Genomic DNA, 19,542 nt, shown 5'->3' with positions numbered 1-19,542 from the left:
CTTTAGTAGGTGATCAAAATGGTTAACTGAATGCCTTCAAGATCTAGTTCGCAAGCATATTAGTTGAGTGAAAAGTTAGCATTTAGAATTGTAGATGAAATGACATGGACATATCTTTCACTTCACTTATTCATGTAAGAGAGTTTTATAATTCCTATTCAGAATTCCCAAATCATATCATATTCTTGTCTTCAAATGATGGATTTCCTTCCCTATTGTAAGGGAAGCACAGGTAAAATCCATTTTATAGAGGAACCTATAATTGGTTTAATAGTAAGAACTATTTTGTAAGGGATGGATTTATGTTCTAATTGGAGGTCTTCACAAAGATAACGTTCCAATTATTTAACTTCTGAAAATAGTTTTGTCCTTTTGGAGGTGTCTAGAGTCTATTATAGTATTTGACATATATGCTTCCTCTGTGGCTTGGTCAGACAAAGTAGCTTCTTGCTAAAGTCGCAGTGCTTGAGGAATAAGTTGTTTGCTTAGAGGAACAAATTGTACGCGTGAGACCATGTACGTATTAGAATGAAGAGCATGCCCCAACATCTACAAAGAAGAAGGAACCACTTGGAAATTCTAAACAATTGTAGGCAAAGAGAATACTGCGTAGGTCTCCTTCATCAGGAGATTTATCCGAGTATGTTAGGAAACAAGGAAAACATGATTCTTTTGTAGGAATCTTGCTTCATTCCATGAAAGGGAGTTCACCAGATAGGAATCTGAGAACATTGAATAGAGTCCCCAAAACACATAATAGGCTTTGGAAACTAGAGGTTTTCATAGAAGGAAACTATCTATGGGCTCTATACAAGACACAGAGGGCCTCTTCTTTCTATCACAGGCTATGAATGACAACCTTTCTATTTACAAGGGGCATGAAAAAACAAAGGCATTAGAGCTATTAACAGAGCACAAGAAATAAAGGATACCATTAACTAGCCATGAGAAAGAGAACGAGTCGCATTTGAAAGCAAAGAACCTACATTCTTTGCCTCTAGCCCCAAAAGGAAACATTGGAGCTTAGAAACAGGGCTCACTGATTTGTACAGCTCTTATGAAGATGCAACCCCCAACACCAAAAAGAAAGTTAATAAATTTGGAATCATGTATGTTAGAAAAACACTTATTTAGTAGAATCATGCATCATAGAAAAATACTTCCTTAGCAAGTGAGCATCTTTTAGCTCCTTAGCACTATTTGATATTGTAAGTATAAACCACATGGGTATCTGTATATCATATGAGTATAATTTTGTTTTCCAGAGAAAAAAATTATGAATTCATTGCAAGTATAAAAGAACTTACATTTCTTATGTGCACTTGCACTTTTAGAATATTGTATGAGTAGAGATATTGATTCAATTTATGTATGATATTATAACATTCACCAGACATAGCATACTCCCCTATGTGCCACTGTGTCCTATCTTGCACCATTGATCTGATGTGTACCACCATAAAAATGAAAAATTAACAATATGGTAAATTAAACTTCCAACAATTTAAGGTTGTATCACCATAAGCATGATATGTCTAAAGAAATGAACATGATAAAAAAAGCAAGTAATTCTTGTTTATAATACTGTTAAATATTTATTAAAAATTAAAATGATATAATTGTTATAAAATTTAAAATTGATATATATGTTATTAAAGGACAATTCTAACTAATGGATGAAATGATTTTTGTTAATTTCTTTTAGTGAAATTGTGATTTATTCTTATTTGAAATGTACTTTTAAATGGATAAATAGATTCAACAATGTGAAAAACCAAAATAGACACTCAAACTTTGCCCATTAAACAATTTAAATTTATAATTCTTAAAAATATCTCCCAAAACCAAAACAGACACACAAACTTTTCCCATTAAACAATTTAAATTTATAGTTCTTAAAAATCTCTCCCAAATTATGAGCAAATTAATATCTAGAAAAAACTATATAATCTATTAATTAAACTGTATTTTTTTTTTAATGATAAAAATACAATAAAACTTTTAATCATATAACTATCTATCTATAAATATTTTATAACCCATAAAATAAACTATAATACTTTATTTATAATTATTTTAATATATCACTTATATTCTTTTTCTCTTCCTTTTATCTTACACTTTTCCATATTATCATTGTAACTCCTTTGAAATCCTATAAATTTCATAAAACTTTTGATAATAAAGAGGATCCAATTGAATCATTAAAGGCAACTTTGTACCATTGTTAATCAAATATATTTCAACTTTAAATGAAGGCATTTAATTTTTTGAAATAAACTAATTGATACGTTATCAAACATAACTTACTTACATTATTATACGACATATTTGAGATTTAAGCCAAAGAATCCATAATACCTTATAAAATCTAATTAAACAATTTCATATACAACTCCTAATTTCATTCCAAAGTTTGTCATTTTATATTTATAAAAATTGAAATACTTATACTTATGCATAATATCATTGAATATTGTTCTATAATAATTATAATCATGCATAATATTATTCAATATTATTTTAAAATTGTCATCTAATAATAATTGTAATTATATATAAAATTATTGAATATAATTGAAACCATCTTACTCATTTAAAATGTTGTGTTTGAAACATATTTATTTTCTTTAATATTTTTCTATTTTTTATTAATATCACCATAAGCTCAACTATTTGATGTTTGAAGGAGAGAGGATGCATGTACTCTAGAAGCCTTACTAGATTTGGTTCTTAGGCCTCCAACGACAAAAATCAAATCTTTAACCTGTTGTGTTGGACGATGAGGAAAGCTCAGAGGGTTTCAATAACCTTAATAATTTGGAGAACTATATGACAACATACATAATTGTGGTTGAATATCTAAGTACAATGTGTGTGGGGCACATTAGAGGTAAAATAACAAGTTTCATTTGGACTCATAATCAAAAGGTAAATATCTACATACAATGTGTGCATTAGAGGTAAAAGAACAAGTTCCATTCTGACTCATGATCAAAAGGGAAAGGAAAGCTCACACGATTTCAATAACCTTAACAATTTGGAGAACTATATGACAACATACAAAATGGTGGTTGAATATCTACATACAATGTGTGTGGGGCAAATTAGAGGTAAAAGAACAAGTTCCATTCTGACTCATGATCAAAAGGGAAATATCTACATACAATGTGTGTGGGGCACATTATAGGTAAAAGGAAAAGTTTCATTCTGACTCATGATCAAAAAGGAAAGGATCAAAAGGGAAAAGATTGTGAAAAGACTACTGAAAGTACTTAAATACTAATTAGAAACTTGAGAATGAGGATTTCCCTATCTACAAATTAGGAAACCTATTATTGCACTAATCATATGTCATTATTGTTTCTCATAAATCAACCCAAATAAAGTTTTTCTTTCGTTGTACCAGAGATGGAATATTCAATAATATTAACGCGAAGGAAAGACTGGGAAGTGTTGTCCATCCACATCGATCAAACACCTTGTTTACACCAGATCATTCCCCTTTAGCTAATATCCATACACACAGAAAATGCTTTATGTACAACACATCTCCACAAATGCTACAAAAAAACATTGCATATCCATGGTTTCATAATTCCTTCACCAAGTGCATTACGTAGCATAGCTCCCATTCATGAAATAAAACATAGCCAAACCCACAGGGCCGAGACTGATACATCACTACCAAGCATTAGATTATATAAATCTCATGACAAATTATGTGGCCTAGCCTTTATTTTGTGTGCAATATTTTTATAGCCCTATTGAATTTCCTAGGATGGAAGAGTGGTTTTTTAGTCTCAAGGGGGTCTCATAGGGGTTGTATGTTGTTGTCAAACAAGTTAGTGTCATCTATCACAAGAAACATGGATAATGAAAAAAGCAGAAAATAGTTGGGTGCATTAGACCTCTAAAGCCATGAAAATCGCTTTTTGGGGTTTTGTTTTTTCTCAAATACTAAACCTATGGTCGAAATAGGTGCAAAAGCAAGGTGGGCTTTAGAAAGTAAATAGTCAAGGGTCTCTCTCCTAGCAACAAAGAAGAAATTCTCTATCAATTCCAAAACATCAAATAAGCATGGCCATCCAATTGAGTAGCATAGTTAAGAGCAGAGACTAGGGTACATGTGGCCATACAAATTTTGAAGATGTGTAAGAGAGTTGTGAGGTTAGATGGCTATGACATAATAGTTGAACGACAATTACAATGTCAAATAAGTAATTTGTTGTAAATTTCTAATTTGTATAGGTTTTATTTATTACCTATTCTTAGCAAGTAATTTATCTTGCAAATGAAAGATCACATAACATACCACATCTTTTTCCATCTATGTTATTATTCCATATCGTATAGCCTTAGCACATTCCTTTGCAACATATAGTACAATTGCTAGTTAAATTCAGAAGTCAAGTAATTGTAAAAATGTATCCTATCTAATTTAATATTATTAAAGATCATGGTTATATTTTTGTCCCAGAAAAAACTTATCTAACTTTTCTTAATATATTCTTTCTAAATCTTTTTATATATATATAAATATAAATAAATAAGCTTTCCCTAACTAATATATATACTAAAAATACTTCATATAAATATCGTCAATATAATCTATCCAAAATTTACTTAATTTATTTTAAAATAATCTTTATAAAATTTTATAAAATCAAAACACCCTCAGCCAACATCTCTCTGTTTAAAACCTTAAACCATCTTTATATTCTTTTATATATAAACCAAAAAAATCGTTTATACATCAATATAGTTACTGAAATCACCTTATTTTATTTTAATATATATTATCTAAAATTAATTAAAAATTAAAAATTATATACAACTCAAACCTCAAAGCTCTTCCCCCCACATCCTTCCGACCCTGACATACACATTTCACTAACCACAACCACACCTTTCCCCTCAGCTCCACACACTGTTAATTCACCTCTCTTAACCAAGATACATGCGTTTTTTTTGGTTTAACTACCCACACTCAAACCCTTCCCCTCGACCACACACACAGTCACTTCACCTCACCCCTACCTTGTGTGAGGATCTGCATAAGTCCATAATCCAAGATACATGCCAATTTGTTTTTTTTTAACTAATTCCACCGAGCACCCTGCTTGTTCACAATTTCCTACTTTTTCTGGACTCCGAAGTTCTGTTTTCAACGCTCCTGCATCTACTGCGTTAGTTTCCCTATTTTCCTCCAATGGAATGCCAGGAACCACAATTAAGTATGTCATATTTTCGCGTTATTAGAAAGACCTAATGAAAAACTGACCGAGGATTCGGAAAAGAAATTTGGTTCGAGTTTAGAAAATGTCCTGCATGCTGCATGCAACAATATGTTGGTAAAAAATTGAAATTGAGACAAACTTGAAACTTCAAGGTCATTATCAGAAAAAGAAAACGACATTGAACTTCATTCTGAAGTTATGATAAAGATATCCACATTTCATTGAAAATAAAAACTCAACGTCAAGCGAAACTCAACATCAGAAACAGACATCTCATCCGCAATAAGTGTCTGCTGCCATGTAAATAAAATATTACAAAGTTCACATAATATGCCCTTCATCAAATTTTCTACTGCAGTGCCAATGCTTAAGAAGCTATTGAGTAATTTTCTACTGCACTGCCAATGCTTAAGAAACTATTGGGTAATAAGTTACAGCCTGTAGATGTCTTCTCTGAATTTTGAGGGATTACATCAACGGAATTTGCAGGTTCAACATAGGTTTGTTGTCATCCTTCCATCTTTTACTGTTCCAATCTGAGTACCTTCCTGCAAATTGCATTTTGTAGGCACGATTGTAACATGACCAGATTTAATATATGAGTCAGTAAGAGATAGGAAAGTAATCAACTTATGTCCATTCAGATATGGTATATGGTAATAAATCATAACTGGTATCCAAGCATATAAACACAAAATGGTACTGTATTCTCAGAAAACTGAAAGGTGGGAAATGGATATTGCAGGATAGGAAATACAAAAAAATGATCAATACTCACAATCCAGTGACCAAGTAATAAGTCGGTTTATTATTGTTTGGTAAGCTTTTTTAACTTTTGAATGATCTTGCAAGTAAATTTTCAGTGCTACTTGAACAAAACTATGTGTGCTTATCTGCACTTCTTTCTACAGTTGGGATTCAAACCTTTCAAGAAAACCTGTGCTTTATTACCATAATCAACTTATAAGAAAAATACAAATGTAGAGAGTTAGAGAGTTACCCTGAGGTTTCCTTTCTCAATTGTTGCTTGTTTGTTGTTCTCTAGCATCAATCTGAAATGTATAAGGAAAATGAGCCCACTGGTATAAATGTAGATGTGTAAGTATCTCGTTAGAAAAATTGTAGGTTAATAGTAGCCAAACAATAGTATATGTGATCTCACATTTTTTGTAGCAGCACTGAAAGCCTCCTTGTGCCTTATGTCAGGATTTTTGGCTTTGATTCTTTGAATTTCCTCTCTGCACATGAACACCATGCTTTAGAGCTGAATTCACTAATTAGAAAGAGGTAATGATTAGAAAACGATTTCTACCGTATCCCAGTGTAAACTTTACTGTTCTTACTTTATGAAACGATTGTACACTGATGGTACTCGTTGTCTCTTTTCAGGTGCTGCATAAATTTCAGATATGAAGAATACATCAATTTTCTTCAGTGCCAAATATTGCTAGTAGCGATTTATTTAACGTATATACTACATATGACAGTAATAACACATGTAAAAGGACTGGAACTCACGCATGCTGGAAAACATCTTTGCTGCTTCGTTGCCAGCATATGAATTCGCTGTCCTTTCGCTAACTGTCGGAGAGGCCGAAGACGATGCTGAATCTCTGGAATAATCATTTTGGATCTGTTACCAAGTAATGGTTGTACAGTTAGACGAAGTATGAATTTTTCTGGCAGACAAGCTCATTCTTTTACAAAACGACTAATAAATAAACTAGCTAACCAAAAGTCTATTAGACTTAGGAGATAGCTTTTATTATCTCAGCGTTCAATATATCTCTTCTTGGAGCTGGTTCGATTTTCCTCTGTGATTAATAAATCCTAAATTTGTGACTCACTGTAATAGTCCAAAATCTATCAGGCTTGGTGATAATATATTTAATCTTTTCAGTATGTCATATATACTGGATTTGTCTTCATGGTAAATACTGGATCTGTATCTCATTGATGAGTGGGTTACAAAGGAGTTAACATAAGTCTATACAGTATATTTAAATTATCAATGTGTATCCAAAGTTTACATTCTATAATGGGTGACATTCTGAAACGAAATTGGTTTGTCTAATTATAATGGGTGACATTCTGAAACGAAATTGGTTTGTCTAATTTTAAGAAGGTAAGGGAGGTAAGTGACTATGCAAATTTATAGAATTCTATTTGTAATTTTGTTGAGTTAAAAGGGGAAGAAGATTAGATTAGATGTGTTATATATTTGTTTAAATTGAGATTTCATTTATGACTATGCAAATTTATAGAATTCTATTTGTAATTTTGTTGAGTTAAAAGGGGAAGAAGATTAGATTAGATGTGTTATATATTTGTTTAAATTGAGATTTCATTTATGTATATAGCAAGATAATATTTTTTTTCAAATATAATGTCTAAATGTAGCAAAAAAATTTTATTGCAACTTTTGAATATTATAAAAATAATAAGATGTTTTACTATTTAACAATACCAATATCAAATTTCAGTATAAAACTGCTAAAAGAAATAATAATATAAAAATTAGTAAATTTATTTTATTTTATATGTAAATAATATGTATGGTAATAACAAAATCATTTTTATATTCCTTTTAGTAATCAATAAATTTATAATTATTCCAAATAAAACTGAATTAAAAAGTATGATTTTTTTTAATGGTAAATAGATATAGTCCAAAACTTAATAGGTCATGGTTTCAAAGGTTAACCTTTCAAGAAAAAAATTAAAAAACATAAAATAAAGCTCAACCATAGTTAAATAAACCTGACTGTTAACTTTTATATATATATATATATATATATATATATATATATATATATATATATATCAAATAAAACAATAATTTTAGTTAAATATAAAAATAGTTAAATAATAGTTATAAAATTATTTTATTTTTATAGTTTTTTATAATTTTAATTGAAAAATTAAATATATCATCCACCCATAACTCTAAAAGCATTACATCCCTGTAAACTGTATGTCTCAACTTAACAGAAATAGATAACATATTGTTTCATGGTTCCATTTGCAATCATTTCAAAAATTTCCATGCAGCCTTTGAAGTTCACCATAGATGATTGATATCTCTAACAGTCTTTTAGGTTATGACAGGAAAACCTCTTCATGGTTTTTCTAAAGTTTCGCAAGAGTTGGTATCTCAGGTTCAGTTTAATTTTTGTAAGCGGTAGTATCTCAGGCTCAGTTGTCAGGATTGCGATATAGATCAAAACGGTAGGGTCGAACTCAGTATTAGTGTACACGCTAAGGAGTATCATCTACTACGGAGAAGATTATTCCAAAGTTATATGAGAAGATATCTCTGTACACTAACTACTGAAAGCAGGTGTGTAAGAGACAGTATATCAGGCTCAGTTGTGAAGATAGGGATATAGATTGAAACAGTATTCTCGATTTTCATGGTCGTTTTCACGCTCACAGGTATATCATGTACTGTAGAATACTTACTCCTAAATTTAATGAACTGAGATTTCTGTACTAATTGCTACATGGTGCTTCTTTAGCTGAGCAATATATCATTCTTTTGTTCTCAATGACCCAGTTTCTTAATGTATATCCTCACTAGAAGGATATACTCATTGGAAGGATATACTCATATTCAGAGAAAAGCTGAACTGAATAGAACAAAATGGTGTAATTAAGGAAACATAAATTTACATGCTAATAAAAAGTGGGTGATCCTATTACAGCCCTAAATATCCTGCCTGTGGGACACATTATGTCATATAAATTCAAAATAAGGAAGATCTGAGGACCATATCAAGTACTGAGACTGCATTTAATGTCTACAGAAGAGAACCAGAACTTACATTGCTGCAGAACTCAATAAAATCAATAGTCATCAAATTATGTACCTGTCCCGCTTCAAGTGGAGGTGTAGCTCCCATCATGTTAACTGATAGAAGATGGTTGCAATGCCCGCAGCGAACTGTGACTATTTTGAACAAGCTACTGGAAGGAACGCTAACCTGTGCATCACATTGAATCTACCTTAGACTCAGAAACAAGTAATTTTCCCCTTCAAGAATAGAATCGTAAGCATTTTGTGTGCTTTCTTATAACGAACTATTGAATTTTTAGCTATCTCCAGCTAAAAAGATTACTATCTAAAAGGGATCTGAAAACTGTTTTATGTAAATGAACCTAGGGTGCGGATCCTGTAGGGAATCGAGACTAGACTAAAATTTTATATGGCGAGACTCGTGTAGGGAATGGACACTACAATAAAATTTGATATGGCAAGACTCCTTTGTTCCCCGCAGATAGGGAATGGACACTACAATAAAATTTGATATGGCAAGACTCCTTTGTTCCCCGCAGATAAAGACTTTTTCAGCACTGAGCATTTCACACATGATTTGACAAGATAGACAGTGTAGACACTGTGCGAGGCTAACTGCCTTTCCTGTAGCAAGTACGCACGCTCACCGATTTCTCGACATTTTCCTCACCATAGGTTTCACAAACTACGCTGATTCGACATAACATAGAAACGATACGGACGCCATTGCAATGTGGCGCTAGGAACGATTGAGAAATCTGGAAGAAAAGGTCTATGAAAAGGAAGACACTGTAACTGTGCTCGTCCAGAGCAAGGGCAGTATTGTTAATTGATCAAAGTATGATATGAGCGGGCCTGGTCGCCTAGGCAAGGGGCACATCTAATATTGTGTAAATTATGAGATTTAAAGTTCACATTTCAGTGAAACTAATACAAAAAATAAATATAAGATTGATATAGATAACCGAAAAGATGTATCAAAATTAGAAACCAAATATTATGTAACTCTAAGATTTAAAGTTCAAATATGAATACATCAAGATAAAAAAAAATATGGGATTGATGCAGATAACAGAAATAATGTATTGGGATTGCAAGCAAAGATAGTGAAATGATTCTAGACTCCAGTCAGATCCGATCTCTGGCCTGAACCAAAATCACACAGCGCAGGATTCTCTAGACGAAAAGCGATCCTCAGGATGATTACCCTAAGAATGGACTCGGATATTTTTTTCATTGTTTTTTCTGACGGAGTAGAGACTGAAAGAGACAAATCTTTAATGTATGCCATGCCAAACCTACAAAATCTCTCAGACCATGGTATTGCACTTTCAAGGTCATAATCATTAATACTCAAAACGAAAACGAAAACAAAATTTATTAAGAGAGCAGAGTGGTGGGCGTCCTCTACCGCTAGAATGGTGCTGCAAAAGTTACAGTGCACGTAGCACAGCTGCTCAGTAGCAGAAGAAGAATCAATACAGCCAGACATCGCTGAAGCACCAAAAAAAAAGCCCCAGATGAGATTAACCCTGCACAGGAAATAAAATAACCAACTAGCTTTTCTCTGGGGGAATCGAACCAGCGCCCTCAGTGATGACAGATCCAGAATGAATTGACGCAGAATCTATGTTAGAGCAGTCAGGAGAAGCAGCAGACATGTCGAGAGAAAACGGGTCTAGCTACTTAGGGTTAAAGATAGAGATGCAGCTAACAGACTTTTGCTATCAGGGCGTTCATATAACCTATTTGGGTACGGGGAAAGACGGCTGTTCTCTCCCTTCACCTCCGTTTCGCACACTTCCCAATAACGCAATCAATAGCTAATAGTACAGAGAGCTGCTTTACTATCGTTTTAAAATTAAAAAAAAAAGAGAAAAAATAAATCACGGCGCCACTGCCTCTGCCTCTGCCTGCAACTCTGCTGGATCAGTAATCTGCCATCTTAAATCCACATCAATAACTTTGGCGTAATTCGACATTCACATGGGCAATGTGTTGGAGCTCTTGAATAAGGATCGTATTGAAGAAAGTACAGGCTTGATGCCGGTCAGTAGGGGTCGCTCTCCGCCTCGGCCTTTAGCACCGTTTCTCAAACAGTATACAGCTTTTGAGCAGGCTTTAGATTCGATATTAAAGGCGGGTCGTCGGTCGGTTTCACAAAGATATAATGCAGATCAAGCATGTGGGCTGAAGCCAGCCGATGCTACAGTTTCCATCTTATCTGATTCATTCTTTGAACATCCACGTTGCAAATCGCAGTATGATTTCAAAATACGTCTGGACTATCAGAATTGGGTAATAAGGACCATATTTTTTTATTTTACTATACTATTGTAAAAATACCAATCGTATTTGACCTTGCTATTGTTTTTCGTTTAAATTGTTTTGCCACTCATAATAATTGATTTTTTTCTACATTATCATCTCTATGTTAAAAAAATGAAAATTGAAATTTTCGCTCCTCCTTACGAAAATACAATATATACGAATAATACAATATATTCAAAATAAGAGTTTTAGTTTTCATTATTATTAACGTAAATTCAACTTAAAATCAAATATATTGAACCTTTAAATCAGTGCATTTTTTATTTAAATTTCATACTATTTATTATATTACCAATTTTCAAATTAATTTATCTTTTAATACTTTTTAATATAAAAATAAAATATAAAACTAATATAACTTTAATAAATATTAATTATTGTCTAAGGGGTTTGAAGGGTTTGGGTACATAGTGAACGGGTGTTTGTTAATGAACTTTTTGATATGGGAAGTCACTAGTGATGGTGTGTTTGTTAAGATGGTGTGTTTGTTAAGGCATTCCTTCCTTCATGTATAATAGGTACTTGTTAAGGCACTCCTTGATGTGTAGTCACCGGTTCAATTCTCCATCTCAATGATGATAATATATTGCACATAATAAAGACATAGTCCCACCAAACTTACGAAATAAATAAACATTAATTATTATTAACATCAAAATTATTTACACCTTTAAAAATTTACTTGTTTATATATATAGATATAGATAATGAATTTATGTAGTGACATCTTCCCCATAATACACTATAAAGCATTTAATAATCACTTTGTAATTATTATCTTTTAAAAGATATATGCTTTACCTCCTAATGATTATGATAAGAAGGGAAAAAAAGTTTTTTATCTTAATTTCGTTTTGAAAATAAATTAATTTTATATGAAATATTTTATAATAATAATTTAAATATTATTTTAAATTAAACAAAAATATTTAAATATAAAAATTACATATTTTTATTTTTTAAAATAAAAAAATTACATTAACTTAGTAAACCTAGAGGCATATAATTTCTAGTAACCATGATAGGATGTAGAATTAAGGAACTTCATTTGTTAAAATTATTTATTTGAAATCCAGGGGTTGTTATTCCCAATGCCTTTTAATATGAGAAATTTTTTGGGGTGATAAAGAGTTACAGGGAAAAATAAAATAAAATATTAAGAGAAGGTGATAAAACCCAATCTCTTGAAATTAATAAACATCTCATTGTCTTGGTTAATGTTTAGTGTTTTTTTTTTTTGGTGATTAGATGAATTGACAACAATGTGTGACTAGTGCTCTAGTGACGAGGAGTGGAAATAGTCGACACTTTGATGGATTCCCACAGCTACCACTATAACTTCATATTGAGGATTGGGAAGGTGGGCACCCATGAGCTTTCAAATTAATGACTGTTATGCAATTTTTTTTTAAAATGTGTATCTATTAATCTCTTTTCTATACCCCACACGCTTGTGTTGGCTGATGTTAAGAAGAAAATGAATAGTACTAAAATAAGAACAAATTGTCATGAGCTTCATAGTGAACTTGGGCATTGGTCAATTCATCAAACATCATGGGATCAAAAATCTTGCCACCTTTAAGACACTAAAAAGGCTGAAGATAAAAAATATTTTCTCTTATAATGTTTATCTTATACTCATTTTGTATTAAATTGTTAAAATATTTGTTACACTACCAATATTTTCAAAGCTTTTAAGTCAACAGAATTATGAATTCAAAATGTTTCTCTTAATAATTCTTATGCATAAAAAAAATGTTGAACAATTGTGAGAAACATCTTACATTTTTAAGGTTTGATAATCATATCAATCTTAAAGATAGTTAATAATCATATATATATATATATATATATATATATATATATAGTATAAAAAGCATATGAATTGAGCTAATCCAAAAGTCCCAAAAGCATATTAATTTTATTATAAAATCTAAAAATATTTAAAAAAGAATTAGAGAAACATATTTTTATATAATTTTTAAGGTAACCATCATTAACCATGGCCAACCATGGTGCTACATCGCATTTTGACAAAGAATTTTTCCATATGAAAATCAATCATGGTCAACCATGGTTAGCCATGGTTCAATGCCACATTATGACAAAGGTTGTCTCCATATGAAAATCAATCACGGTCAACCATTGTGCAATGTCGCATTGTGACAAAGATTGTCTCAACATAAAAATCAACTATGGTCAACCATTTTTATTTTAGGATTTATAATATTTATCATAAGTTTTATATACCACACGTTTATAATATTAGTCCCTTGGGTTTATAATCATTTTAGGCTTTAGTATTAATCCCATGGGCTTGTTATTCCTTTGGGTTTACAATATCAATCACATGGGTTTATTAATCTAAGGATTCATAGTCGTAGGGTACAATATTATTCATTGGGTTTATAATATTAATATTATGGTTCAATATAAATCCCTTCGGTTTATAATCATGGTCAACCATGGTGCAATGTCGCATTGTGACAAAGATTGTTTCAATATGAATATTAACCATTGTCAACCATGATCAACTATGGTAGAGCATTGCATTGTGACAAATATTGTCTTAATATAAAAATCAACCATGGTAAACATGGTCAACCACACTTATTTTAGTGTTTATAATATTTATCTTACAGTTTGTATACCTTCAATTTGTAATATTAATCCCTTGGGTTTATTATTCCCTTATGTTTAGAATATCAATCCCTTACGTTTATTAATATAAGGGTTCATATTTCTACGATGTAATATTATTCATAGCATTTATTATATTAACCCTTGGTTTTAATATAAATTCCTTGAGTTTATAGTCATGATCAACCATAGTCCAATGTCACATTGTGACAAAAAATAAGAAAATCAACCATGGTCAACCATGTTTATTTTAGGGTTTATAATATTTATCGTAGAGTTTATACACCTTGGGTTTTAAATATCAATCCACTGTTGTTAATATTATTCCCTTGTTGATGAGCCCCAAAAATGGATAATTAGATGGGCTCATTCAACCTCCTAATTCAACTTAATCCACCATTCTCATTAGTTTATTGCATATTTTTTATTATATTTATGCTAATAGAGTGAATTGGGTTAGTCATTATGCCAACAAGTCTAATCGGTGCTTTGTGCAGATTTTTAGTCAATTTTGAGACAAAATCAAAGGTTTTAATGAGAACTTGGCAGCCAAATTCGTGGAAGAACAAGGGAGAAGATTTGTAGGAAGGTGTCCCCTTCATTTATGGGTCCTTACCTCAAATTATCTACCATCAGCTCGGAGTTCAAAGGCCACCAAATAAATTATCACAAGGGTAGCCGAGCAAGTGCTAGTAAAAGTGCTGTTAACTACAAGTTTTGGCAGCCGAGTTCCTAAAGTTTAGGAGGGTTGTTGGGGTCCTCAATTTGTATAAATAAGAGGGCTTAGGGCCTCATTTCAGTTAGTCACTTTGTAGGCAGAAGTTAGCTAGTTTGTAGTTCGATTTTAGTCATTTTTTAGGAAGTAGGCTAGCTTTGCATTTCAGCACATTTTCAAGCTTTTCCCTTGTGGACAATTTTTGATGTAAATATTATTTCTTGCTCAATAAAGATGAATCCATCTTTGTACCAGCTCTAAATATCTCTTAGGAGGCTGTAGCTCTTGGGGTTGGGCCCATCTCAAGTGCCCAATACCTCCTTTGTTTATCTTTATGTGTTTTTGCTGCATTCTTAGAATAAAACCTGCTATTTAGATTTAAATCTTACTTTGTTATTTAGATTGGTTTTGATGATTAAAAAGGCTTTTTATGTTCAGATTGAGTTGATAGGTTATTAATAGGGAAGATATTCAGAAAAAGGCCATCAAGGACCTCTGATCTCACCTCTCCCTCAGTGGGATCATAAGCTGGGACAAAGGTGACCTTGCTGCCAACAAAAACACTTTCTTTGCTTTGCCATGCAATCATTAGTGTTCGATCCTTATTTGGAGAAGTTGGTTACATGTTCAGATTCTTGATTGCTTTGTTCCATAAGTTATTTCACATGGTTTCATTGCAAATAAACCTCTGTTCATTCTCTTTACTGTTATCTAGGTCAGAATAGGCTAACGTAACTAGGTCTTTGATTTTCCAAATCCTTGTTTATTTCGTTTGAAAAACAACTTGCAGAGCACCTGTTATCCTTCTTTACCTGCCCATTCTCCATCAATCCCACCTGCTTCATCCTCTACTTAGAATCCTTGCCTTATGTTTTCCATTTTCTCACTCTGCCCTAAATTCCCATATTGTTGTGCAACATTGCTCTACCTCTCCCTGAACAAATCCAACCATCCTCGCCACTTCTCAGCTCCATTCCCCAAGTCCTGGACCTCCTCACACCCTTATCTCACCTCCATACGCACTCCTTCATCTTCCTTCCTCGATCCATCCTCCAAAATCCCATTTCTGAACATCTTGTAGAAAATTACAGAACATCCACTAGAAATTCCAGAACATCTTGTAGAACCCCTGCAGACTTCCTGTAGAAGCTCACGAACGCAGTTTCTTAATAGCCAAACTCTGTGAAACTCTCTGGAAGGGTGTTAGGGACCCCTTAGGCCCTCTCTGAACCTTCCTGACCTCCTCCAATAATTTCCTCTTGCCAATCCACCTCTGCACAGTCAGAAACAGTTAAATCGCATGCATGATAATTCTGGCAACTTATCCAAAAATACAGAAAGATGTTTTTTTCATATGTTACTGTAGAAATAGCTTAGACACATGTATTTTACCTTCCTGGAAGTCACTGGCATCTCTTTCAGTAGCTTGCATCCTCTTTATTGCATTAATAGGGCTAGCTGGTAAAATTAGGGTTTGCTAGGGTTTATGTTTCCTTTCAGCTTTCCAGTTTCTTTCTGCAAGTAGAGAAGCCTTCTTTGAGTTAGCTTTGATCCATCAGTTAAAAAGCTTCTTCTCAGAGCTCGTAGAAGTTGGCTTAAGCTCCTAGTGGACTTGTGCCAGCTGACCAAGTGACGGCTGCGGCAAGAGCTAGTACTTGTGCATATAGCATCGTCGCTTCCAAGTTTGTTACAAACTACCGGGTTGATAAAATTAAAGAAGGGAGTTCCAAGAGTTGCAGCATTATTGCTGCAATACTGGGGCTCACCACTCTTTTTGGCGCCATTGTCGGGGAAGCGTCAGAGTATTGGTGATTGCTGCTTTTCTTCTATTTTCCACTACAACCTTCTGCTAAGTACTTTATTTCATTTCCATTATGCAATTTCGTTTTTGCAAAAGTAGATTAGCATTTCCCGCTTTCATAGATTAGCATTTCAATTCCGCAATTTCATTTCTACAAGCGTAGATTAGCATTTCAATTCCGCAAGCATAGCCTAGCATTTCATTCCTGCAATTTCATTTGAACAAAATAGATTAGTCCTTTCCTGCTTTTGTTTCAAATCCGCATTTTCATTTCAGCAAGATAGTTAGTTGCAGTTCAATCTATTTCGGTATTGTAGGTACAAGCAGAAAAAAAAAAAAAATCAACCAAAAAGATTTCCTTTCATGCCTTGTAGGAGTAGATATAATTCAGAAAAATGATTGCACAACACCCCCATTGCTTCACACAGCCAACCTTCTCTCTTCTTCGATGGTTGTGATTAAAGAACCCTTAGGTGGAGAACAAGACATATTTCAAGAACCTCAAGGGAAGAAGTAGAGGAAAACATTCCTCTGGAGCAAATGGCTACAAGCAGAAATGTTGGGAGCAGTAAATTATCCAAAAACGAATTTGAAAATCAGATGGAAGATTTCAAGAGTGATATGAGGTAGTTCCTTGCCATGCAACTGGATACCTTGCAGATCCAAAGGAAGCAAGAGGAAGCCAAGAGGGCTTTGGTCATCTTTTGTCCCAGGTGCACTAGAAAGCATCCTAGGAACGAATGTCCAATGCACTCCCTAGAAGTGTGTTTCATCTGTGACGAATACCATCCTACGAATCAGTGCCCTTCCTTGCCTCGTCTTAAAGCTGCATATCAGAGAGAAAAATGAGCCACTGAATCACTCTATTATATGAACCGAAGGAGGCCACGTGAACCCATATCCTACCAGCAGGGAGTGCAAGGGACATCCTAGACCTATTACGACCCCTATCAAGCCACTTCCATGCCTTCTTGGGGTCCCCCTACTCATCCTTCCTCGTCCACACCCCTCCTTGGTTGGATCCATCTCCACATTATGCCCAACTAGCTGCTCATTCACTCTGCCACAACCTCAGTGGAATGCGCCTCATCAGGGGTGGAAGCCCCAGTACAACTCTCATCCCACTCCTTTGCCTCCACCACCTGCTCAACCGCAACCATCGCCTCCTGCTCCACCAAGGCAGCCGCAAATGCCTTCCCAACCATAACCCCATCCACATCCATCTCAAATATACACTCCCCACTCAACTACCCATACCACCATTTCCAAACTCGCACATTGGAATAGCTCAACCCAATTGCAAAGTTGAGGCGCAACATCTCCAAATGAATCCTCTTGAGCTCAATGATCTTCACCATAGCTCACGAAGAGTATTGCAAAACAGATATTATATTGACAACATTGAAGGACCAAAGGCAAAAGAAGATTCAAAAGAAAAGATCGAAGAACCATGGGCTGCACTTGATGAAGAGAAGGCATCAAAATCAGAGATCGATAGAGTTCCCTCATGTTTACCATCAAATCTTCCATGTATTCAAGAGAAAGATCAGCAAAAAGTGGAAGATGAGAAAGTCATGGTAGAAGATGACATGAAACATGATCCAGAGTAGCAAAAGGACCAAGGATATCAGAGCTATATTGAGATATGGTTGTAGAAAGTCACTAAGTTGCAGCAATACTCTCTTCCTCAGCTATGTTTGATCCCTTCAAAGTCAAATCATTGGGTCTCTGAAAGCCGGATAGCTGTCAAAGCATGCATGTTGAGCCTTCACATCATTTTGTCTCTAATCTCGATGTGCACATGGCTCCATTGGAAGTATTCTTATACTTGAAAATGATTTTGTTTTTCAAGTAGGGTAGGGTAGAAAAAAAAAAGAGAAAAAAGAGAAAAAAATGAAAATAAGAGGAAAATAAAAATCTAAGGTGAAAACCTCCTCGAAGGTGCTTTAGATTGGCTCATTGATTGAAAACCTCCATGAGGCGATCAATGGGTTGGAAAGAAGAGAAAATAAAAAGAGAATAAGATCCCTGGGTGAAAACCTCCCTTGGAGGCGCCCAGGGCATGCAATTAGGGTGAAAATCTCCATGAGGCACCCTAGTTGTTTTCAATAAAAGAGAGAAAAAAGAAAAAAAGAAAAAAGAAAAAAGAAAGCAGGACTAATCTCTGTGAAAAATTGCAGGTTGCAGTGAATACTTTGCAGGAAAGAGGGGTGCACAAAAAGAGGACAGGAGTCTGTACCAGGCTCCAGGACATCCCTTCAGACACTCCCTCCATGGCCACTCACCACTCCTAGGATTTGGTCACATTCAGGTCAAGATTTGGCTTTTTTACAAGAAGTTCCAGGCGTTTCTACAAGAAGTTCTGAAACATCCTGTAGAACCTTCAAACGAACCAAATTCAATTTTAAAAGGGAATCTGATAGTTGGAATCTGTTGGTTAGGCCTGTAAGCACTCGTGTTTCCATCCTTCACCTTTCTCCATCATTTTTTCCACCTCATTGTGCTTCTACAGGAAGTTCCTGTAGAAATTAAAGGAAGCTAGAAATGGATTTAAAAAAGGCGGTTTAGCAAACATGATAGCTTCCTAAAGGGTTCGGAAGTCCTCCTTCAATCTTCAAACTCCTCCTCCATCATCTCCATGCCTAAATCACAGCCCAAGCTCATTTTTTTACCATGCAAAAACTTGCAGAATGCTTTGAAGAAAAAATACATAGAACAGAATTTGTTTCTTTACCTAGCTTGAAAACTATGCATCCATTTGCAAAACTGTTACAGGGGGAGTTGTATAGGGACAATGGCAACATGCCCGAGCAATTTCAGCCAATTCTGGTGCACAGTTTCCAAGAAACCAGCCTCCATCACCTTTAGCCATTTTTGCATTTTCTCCATATCTGTGCATCCATTTCAAAACTTGTTTCATGGGGAGATGCATATGGGTGATATTCACCTACCCAAGAATTTTCAGCCGATTCCGATGCACGGTTTCCGAGAAATTGATCTCTGTAATCTTCAGCCATTT

General features: G+C 33.9%; 1 pseudogene across 1 annotated transcript; it reads right to left on the bottom strand.

The window, feature by feature from the left end:
- Positions 1 to 5,418: 5,418 nt before the first annotated feature.
- LOC149184393 (axial regulator YABBY 5-like) lies at positions 5,419 to 10,530 on the bottom strand (annotated as a pseudogene). The gene is made up of 7 exons (XR_016257257.1): positions 10,448 to 10,530; positions 9,110 to 9,223; positions 6,759 to 6,873; positions 6,584 to 6,632; positions 6,403 to 6,478; positions 6,241 to 6,319; positions 5,419 to 5,788 (listed from the first exon to the last, which is right to left on the bottom strand). The product of XR_016257257.1 is annotated as an axial regulator YABBY 5-like (transcript).
- Positions 10,531 to 19,542: the final 9,012 nt, after the last annotated feature.

This window comes from Pinus tabuliformis, chromosome 3_2 (assembly GCF_031772625.1).
Source record: "Pinus tabuliformis cultivar Carrire ecotype Pingquan chromosome 3_2, CPIR1, whole genome shotgun sequence".
Taxonomy (NCBI): Eukaryota; Viridiplantae; Streptophyta; class Pinopsida; order Pinales; family Pinaceae; genus Pinus; species Pinus tabuliformis.
Note: the sequence above shows the minus strand (reverse complement) of the source record. Positions and strands in the feature narration are given on the sequence as shown.